An 8,150-nucleotide genomic window follows, 5' to 3' on the forward strand; every position below is an offset into this window, starting at 1 on the left:
GGAGCTCATGATCTATAGGTCCATAAAGTCCCTCTACTAGCTCGTAAAACATGAACACCTTGAATTAATAAATTGAGTGAATTTGGAATGATATCAAATTGAATTTCAATTTGAAATGTTTAAATTAAAATTAGGGTTTGAATTTGAATAATTCAAATTCAAATTAGAATTTATACAATTATATTTGATATCATTAATTAATGTTTAATTTATCAAAATAAACGAAATTGGAGAGTTTATAATATTTAAATATCGACTTAAATATTAATTACATAAATATGATTCATGTTTTAAATTAAGTGTGTGATTAATTTAATATTTGATATAAAATTATTATTTAATTAATTAAATATGTTTAATTAATTAAAATTAAATTAAGTTCTCATTTTATTTCAAATTTCATAATTTAATATTTTGATTTTAATTTTAATTTTGAATTAATTGAAATTAAAAGAAGGGAAAATGGAAATTTGAAAATAGAAAGTGGAAACACCCCACTTTTGTGAAGTAGGAGGTGTTTCCTCTTCAACTACACACCTTGCCCACTGAATTTCGGGTGATTGAAGTGTCAATGTTGCTGAACTTCAGTGTTTGCATGTGAATTAAATATAAAACCTCTTCAATTTATAGATGGGACTAGAGTTTTTTGCAGCTGGAAAAGTTCTTGTTATAGTGTTTTTCTTCTTGACAAAAACCCACTTTTTCCCTTCACAAATTCACTCCAATTTGGAGTTCCACCACTCAAATTCAAGGCTGAGAATAGTAGAGAAGATCTCTTGGTGGTTCACTGTTGAATTGGAGTTAGAATCAATGAAGAGAAACTTGGAATTTGGAAAATTCATGAAAGGTATGTTGTTAAGAAGCCCTCTTCTTAAATTTCTGTTTAAGCATGTTTTTAGAATTCAAATTAAATGTAATTAGAGTGCTTATTGATTCTGTTTACTTCTGTTGCATGCTAGTAGATCCTAACAAAGAGTATTAGTGGGACTTATCAATATCTTGGTAGTTCCTTAGTATCTTGGTTTAATAAAATGCAAAATTCGGTTACTTTATCCACTACCGAAGAGAAATATATTGTGGTTGCTAGTTGTTGTACACAAATTCTTTGGATGAAACAAACTCTTTGTGATTTTGGATTAAAATTTAATAGTGTACCCGTATTTTGTGATAATACTAGTGTTATTAATTTGACTAAGAATCCTATCCGTCATTCTAGGACTAAACATATTGATATTAGGCATCATTTTATTAGAGAGCATGTACAAAAAAAGTAATAATATTACTCTTGATTTTGCGAGCTCTAATAATCAATTAGCATATATTTTTACCAAGCCTTTGAATGAAGAAAGTTTTGCAAAAATAGGTTTGAGCTTGGTATCATTCGTTGTGATGCATCTTGATTTCCTATCTTACTTGATATTATTATATAATGCATATTAATAGGGGGAGAATTGAAATCTTTGTATATGTCATATTTGTTGGGATTGGTGTCCCAAATCTCCGTGTAATCTTGTAGTTTATAAACTTTGTATAAACATATTGTTGTTAATAAAATAAGTGTTATTTTATAAGCATATACTCAATCCAATAAACTAATATCCTAGGTTACTTTATGTAATTTAAAGAAATATGTAGAGACATACAAGTGGATCTTGTTTAAATAACCTAAACGGCCACTAGGATGATCATAGGTGACATGACCTGAATCCTGAGTGAGTTGTGAGCTCCTGCTTATGAAGGCGGTCCTTTGATTTGTATGATGAGAGTGACCAGATTGCCAACTCAATAAGCCTACCATTTTGGGGATTCTTCTGACTGAGAAGCTGGGAACACAGCTATACAAGACGAAATTCACTCCTTCCCCGATGCAGGAGCAAGTAGATAAATTGCTCCCTTAAGCACTAATTCTGGGGCTTGAACATAGTGGCCACACCCTCTCCCGGCCCGAGAGGGACTTGGTCATTGTTGGACTATTGACTTATTGTTCATTAGAGGGATCAGTGGTACTTAAGGAGTTAAATGTAACTACAGGGGCAAAACGGTATTTTTGGCTCAGTTGTACTTACGAGCAATTTGTGAAGGGTCATCGCACTGTTGATTGGTTATATCCAATGGACACAGAAATTTATATGTAGTACGAAGAGTGTTGATGTCAATCTTTAGTGGAATGACCAGCAGTTAACGGATGTTGGGTAATTTAATTAAAAAGTTTAATTAATTATCCAAGTAGCGTTGAAACTTCAATCTATAAGTCCATAAGATCCCCTCTGTAGCTCAACAGCGATTTAGTTGAGAATTATTTTTTGATTAATTTGAAGTATTCAAATTAATTGAGGAAATTAATTATATATGTGATATAATGTATTTGATATATTATAATATAAGGTATGAGAGGAATTTGAATATGATTCAAATACTAATTATATGAATGAGATTCGTGTAATTAAATTTAATATAAATATGATTTATATTAAATATCATAAATAAGTTGAGAGGAATTAAATATTTGGATATGATCCAAATATCAATTATATGAATGAGATTCATATAAGTGAGTTTACTATAAATGTGGTTTATATTAAATGTCATGTATGGTTGAGAAAAAATACATCTATAGGTTATATTGTATTTGATACAATATGTAACTCTAGATTATGTGTTATATGGGATATAACATATAGTTTACATACATATAATAAAGTTGTTATTATATGTATAATTATTATTAATTTAGTTTTATTTAATTAATATTAATTAATTAANTATATGGGATATAACATATAGTTTATATACATATAATAAGGTTGTTATTATATGTATAATTATTATTAATTTAGTTTTATTTAATTAATATTAATTAATTAATGGGAGGGAGTTACAACCCCCTCCCCCTAATTTCTCTCTACCAAATACGTGATGTGAGGGGTCAGAGAGAGGGATGATGCTCATTCATCTTCCTCCATGAAACATTGAGAGAATAGTTCTCTCTGGAAAAAACGAAAAGAGAAGAAAAATTCTTCTCCTCCCTCTCCTTCTCTCCATCTCCTTCCCTCTTCCAAAACCCTATAGCAGAGCCCACACCCTATAGAAGGCTCTGTTTGATCGTGTCTCTTTTAGACAAGGAGATCCGTCCGTGACTTGTTCTAGGGATTCTTGAAGAATAGTCTTCAAAGGTAAGGATTTCTAAAACCCTAAGTTTTCCTTTATTAATGCATGTTATAATTTATGCAAATGCATATCTTATTCTTGATTTACTGTAAAACTTACATTCAATGAAAAATATATTTGGGACGATCTTACTTCCGCTCAAGGTTCTCTCCTCATAGAGTTCCTTCAATATTTTTAGGAGGAACACTTATATGTTTATTGTTCTTTTTTATGATTCCAAAGGGGGAAAAGTATAAGAAAAATGCATTATGATTGTGTTGGATGATTGTTTCTATTGAATGTATTATTTAGGGGGATAATTAATTAAAGGGAAGAAGTTAATTCTTCTGAATGAATTTCAAACATGATCTTTGTGGTGATATGTATACTTGATACTGAAATTACTTGTTAATCATATGCGTTGCTATGGTTATGTGCATTTCAAGTTATTTTTGTTCTATGGTTTATCATCACAAAAAAGAAGGAGATTGTTGGCGTTTTGGTTCTTAATCTCAAATTAATTAATTTTAAATAATTAATTAATTAATGTTTTTATGATAACAAACTTGATTTTGTTTCTAATAATTTTTAATAGTCCACAGAGTAGAGTTTTGAAGAAAAAGATATAACAAAAAGAAATGTAACGGAAAAATACTCGAGATGGTGACGTGGCGAATTAATCATTAAATTGGATCGATTAGAGATTGCCACTTTGATATTGGGTGAGTGACATGGGGTTTTAAATTTACAATTGGTGGATTTTAGTTTTTATTGAAAGAAAAGAGAATTAAAAGAATTGATTTTGTAAAAAAAAAATGTTAAATAAAGAAAATGAGTTTAAAATTATTTATTTTATGACTAACGGCTAGTTTTTGACATATGGTGGGCTTTTGTTTTTTTGTTTTTTGGATTTTAAAAGAAATTATTTTAAAAGATATATATTATTATATTATTATTTTGCTTGTGTCTAATGGCTAGTTGAGTTTAAAGCTCCACCATTCAATTTAACTGAACAATCCAATGGCCCAAATTAAAATCCACTTTTTTATCCTACTTTCCTCTCTTTTTATACTTCATCCTTTCCAAAATTATTTCAACTTTTTCATATTTACAATCCTCAAAATTAGCCAAAAATTTAAAATCATCATTGTTACTCTCTCTACAAGCTTCCAATTTTGCACCATTGTTACTCTCTCTATAAGCTTCCAATTTCCGTTCTTTTCATCTTATTCTTGAGAGAAGTTTCTACTGTATTGTGAGAATTAAACTATGTGAGCTCAAACTTTTATAACCTCTGTTTAGAGAATTTTATTGTGTGATTTAAAGCTTCAAAAAAACATTGTAACGATTGGATCCTAACCCGTGGAAAGGATCGGGTTTGCTCTTGAACCCGTAAAAGGAGCAAGGTAGCGGTTCGGCTCTCATTCGTGGAAATAATCAAAGAAGATTTTTTTAATCGAAGTCCCAGGAGGTGCTTAGGAAAGTGGATGTAGGTCATGTTTTACCGAACTACTATAAAAATCACGGTGTCTTCTTCTCTAACTCTTTCTTAGTTATTTTTACATTTAATTTTAATTGCTTGCTCTTGTTGGTTGATATTGGTTGAATAGATTATCACATACTTTTTTTTTTTATCAATATTGTTATTTAGTATCAACGGGGTTTTACTAATTTAATTTTAAAATTATCTAATTAGATCAAATTGAGCATACTTTAAGAAGAAGTTTAATTAAACCCTACTCACCCCTCTTTAGGGTTTCCATACCGGTCCAACAGAGTCGATCTCGTGTATGAGGCAGAGTTAGGCGGACTAGAGTCAATCTCACGTATGAGGCGAAGCCAGGCAGATTGAACTTGATCTTTGGAGATGAGATGGAGCTACACCAACACTTTTGTAGATGAGGAAAATTTGTAGCAATGCTTTTAAAGAGAAAGTTGAGTTGTACCAACATTTTTTTGGAGAGAGAACGAAGTAGCACTGACATTTTGGAGAGGAAGCAAAGTTGTACTAACATTTTAGAAGGAGCAAAGTTGCACCAACCTTTTGGAGAAGGAACAAAGTTGCACCGACGTTTTGGAGAGGGAGCAAAGTTGCACCAACATTTTGGAAGAAGCAAAGTTATACAAACATTTTGGAGAGAGCAAAGTTGCATCAGCATTTTGGAGGAAGTGAAGTTGCACCAACATTTTGGAAAGGGAGCGAAGTTGCACCAAACTTGAACTTTGAAGAGGAAGCAACGAAACCACACCAAACATGAACTTCAAAAATGAAGCAACGAAGCCTCCAAACTTGACTTCGAAAGAGAAGTGGTGAAGCCTCCGAACTTGATTTTGAAGAGGAGGTGAAACGCCATTTCAAGTGTGTGTCTTTAACTGTGTTACCTCCTTACAAGGGATGAACATCTTCAATTTGATGTGTTGCCCCCAATAGGGATGAACATCTCCAAATTTACGAGTTGCTCTCGACAGAAATGACCATCTTCAATTCAGAGTTTCATTCTATAATAGGGATGATCAACATCAATCTTGTAGTGTCAAACTTAGATGGTTATGGTACCGTTTCTAATAAACTAAACTTAAATTTCTTTAAGTTACCTACGTGCCCTTGAAGAAAGAGATCAAGTCATGACGTAGTTCAAGTTTTTTTATTTTTGCTGGACTGAACTTAAAGTTTCCTTCAAGATGACTACGTACCCTTTATAATGAGAGGGATCAAGTCATAACGTAGTTTTTTTGGGTCGTTCACCTTTTAAGCTCATGCGGGCCAAAAACACCATACAATTTATACTCTTAAGATAAAGGTTTTTTTTTTTTTTTTTTTTGCCATTCACCTTTTAAGCTCATGTGGGCTAGAAGTAACATGCAATTTAGGCTTTTGCAATGAGGAGCTTCTGCATTTAAACTTCAAAAGCTCTTATTTCATCATGACTTTAGTTATCCTCTTCATTTGTAGGATTCATTAATATGATGAGCTTTAGCTTTGCCATCAAGGAACCTTTTATATTTATATCAACAAACAACTTCCTCTTTACGTGAGAAGGGACACGAGTGTGAATCTTTTCATCATTGTTTTCTTCATGAAATGATCTTGCCTTCAAGGTTTCATCATTCTTTTATGTTGACCACTTGTCATCTTGAGATGATCAAAAGCAGATATTGACTCGATCTTTCTTTGATGTAGAGATACTTAGCCTTTTGAAGGCTGGAGTTTGAGAGGAAGTAGACTTAGATATTGGTTTCCTTCTTCCATCATGGCCATACTCAATCTTTGAAAGACTGAAGATCAAGTAGCTGAAGGCTTGATACAATCCAAGATAGAAACTCTTTGCTCGATTTCTTTTGAATCATTGACTTATTCAAAAGTTATATGGTTGTTGTCGACTTCCCTATGCTGACAGTATGACATGCAATAACTTCTGATACTTCCTATGGATGATTATCAAGGAAGCTTCTTGGGAGAAATTCTACCGAAGTTATCGACCGTCGAGGTTGAGGAAAGTCTTCGTCTTCTTCCTTAGTAGGCCTAGGCTTCCATGCCATCTTTTTTTCCTTTTTTTTATGAGTCTTGTTCCCTCTTCTATAGCTTCAATAGGAGTGCGACTCTTTTTGGGTGGAATTTGGTTGTCTTTTTTTTCGACAAGTCACAACTATATACCCTTGTTTGTCATCTTTAATAGGATCATCTTTGCTTTAGGAATCTATTGTAGAACCCCTTGTTGGAATTGAATGGCCATAGGCTCAAAGATCCCAAACTGGATGAAACTTTCTCTTTGATCATTGATAGCTCTAAAAAATAACTATTATTCCTAGCTTAATTCGGGCTCGTTATTAGATTTTATGTGTTTATTTTTCTATTTTATAGGCACCAAACAATCAAGAATTGGCGATTTGGTGAAGAACGGGGTTCATTTGAAGCAATTTAGAGGTGATTTGAGCATTTGGGCTTTAAATGAGTCAAAAAGACCAAAATACCCCTGCTTTAGTGTCGCAACTCTCACCTTATATGAAGCCTCGATGCTCATCTGACGCTGCAAGGCAATAGCCTGATGTGCAGGAAGCGTTGCAATGCTTTGAGTTAGTAGCAACGCCAGCATTGCAACGTTTTCCTGATGCTTGTGGCCTTTTATGTCGAGCGCAGGGATTTCTATAAATACCTTCCTTTATCTTTAGGTCAAGAGAGGCTAACTTTTGGGTGCTAAATTGATAAAGGTCGAAGTTAAGCTTCAATCTTCCTCTTTTCCCTTCAGATTTTAGTATCTTTAGGTTAGTTTTTCCTTTTATTTTTGGTTGTAATCGAGGGATTAGATGTATATCTCAGATTTGTCTATGAATTAGGAGGTAACTCCTATCTAATTTCTTTGAGCAAGAGCCATATGTTTAATTTCTTGAAGGATTTCTAGGTAATTAACTGAAATGTTGTGAACTCTGGGATGACAAATTAGTTTATTTAAATCCTTGTTTGCAAAATTTGAAGGATCTTGTTGAAAAGAACCTAGAGCGGGAGCGGGATCGTCCCAATTCCTATTCTTTACATAATGAATTTTTTTACAGAAAAGAATAACATAAATTATGCATTTAAATAAATTATAGCTTGATTAATTAAAAGGAAACTTAGGGTTTCAGAAACTCTTACCTTTGAAGACCTTCTTCAAGAATCCCTCGAACAAGAAATAGGCACTACCATGATGGCGACCTTGGTATTCTCAGGTAGAGAACCTAGGAGTGGCGGGCTCTAGCTATTTTGGAATGAGGGAAGGAATTGTGAGAAAAAGAGGTGGATGATGAATTGTGAATCTTCTCTGAGAAAAACTCTCACCACAAAACGTTTTTGTCTCTCTACTCTGTCATAATGATCAAGGAGACTCTCTCCCATCCAAAGATAAATAACCCTATCCATCCACTTACATGAGTGAAGAGAAAAGAGGGGGAGGGAGTCCCTCATTTAAATTAAAATAACAATTAATATATTTATAAATATGATAACTAACTTATCATATACATAT

The sequence above is a fragment of the Benincasa hispida genome, chromosome 9 (assembly GCF_009727055.1).
Source record: "Benincasa hispida cultivar B227 chromosome 9, ASM972705v1, whole genome shotgun sequence".
Lineage (NCBI taxonomy): Eukaryota > Viridiplantae > Streptophyta > Magnoliopsida > Cucurbitales > Cucurbitaceae > Benincasa > Benincasa hispida.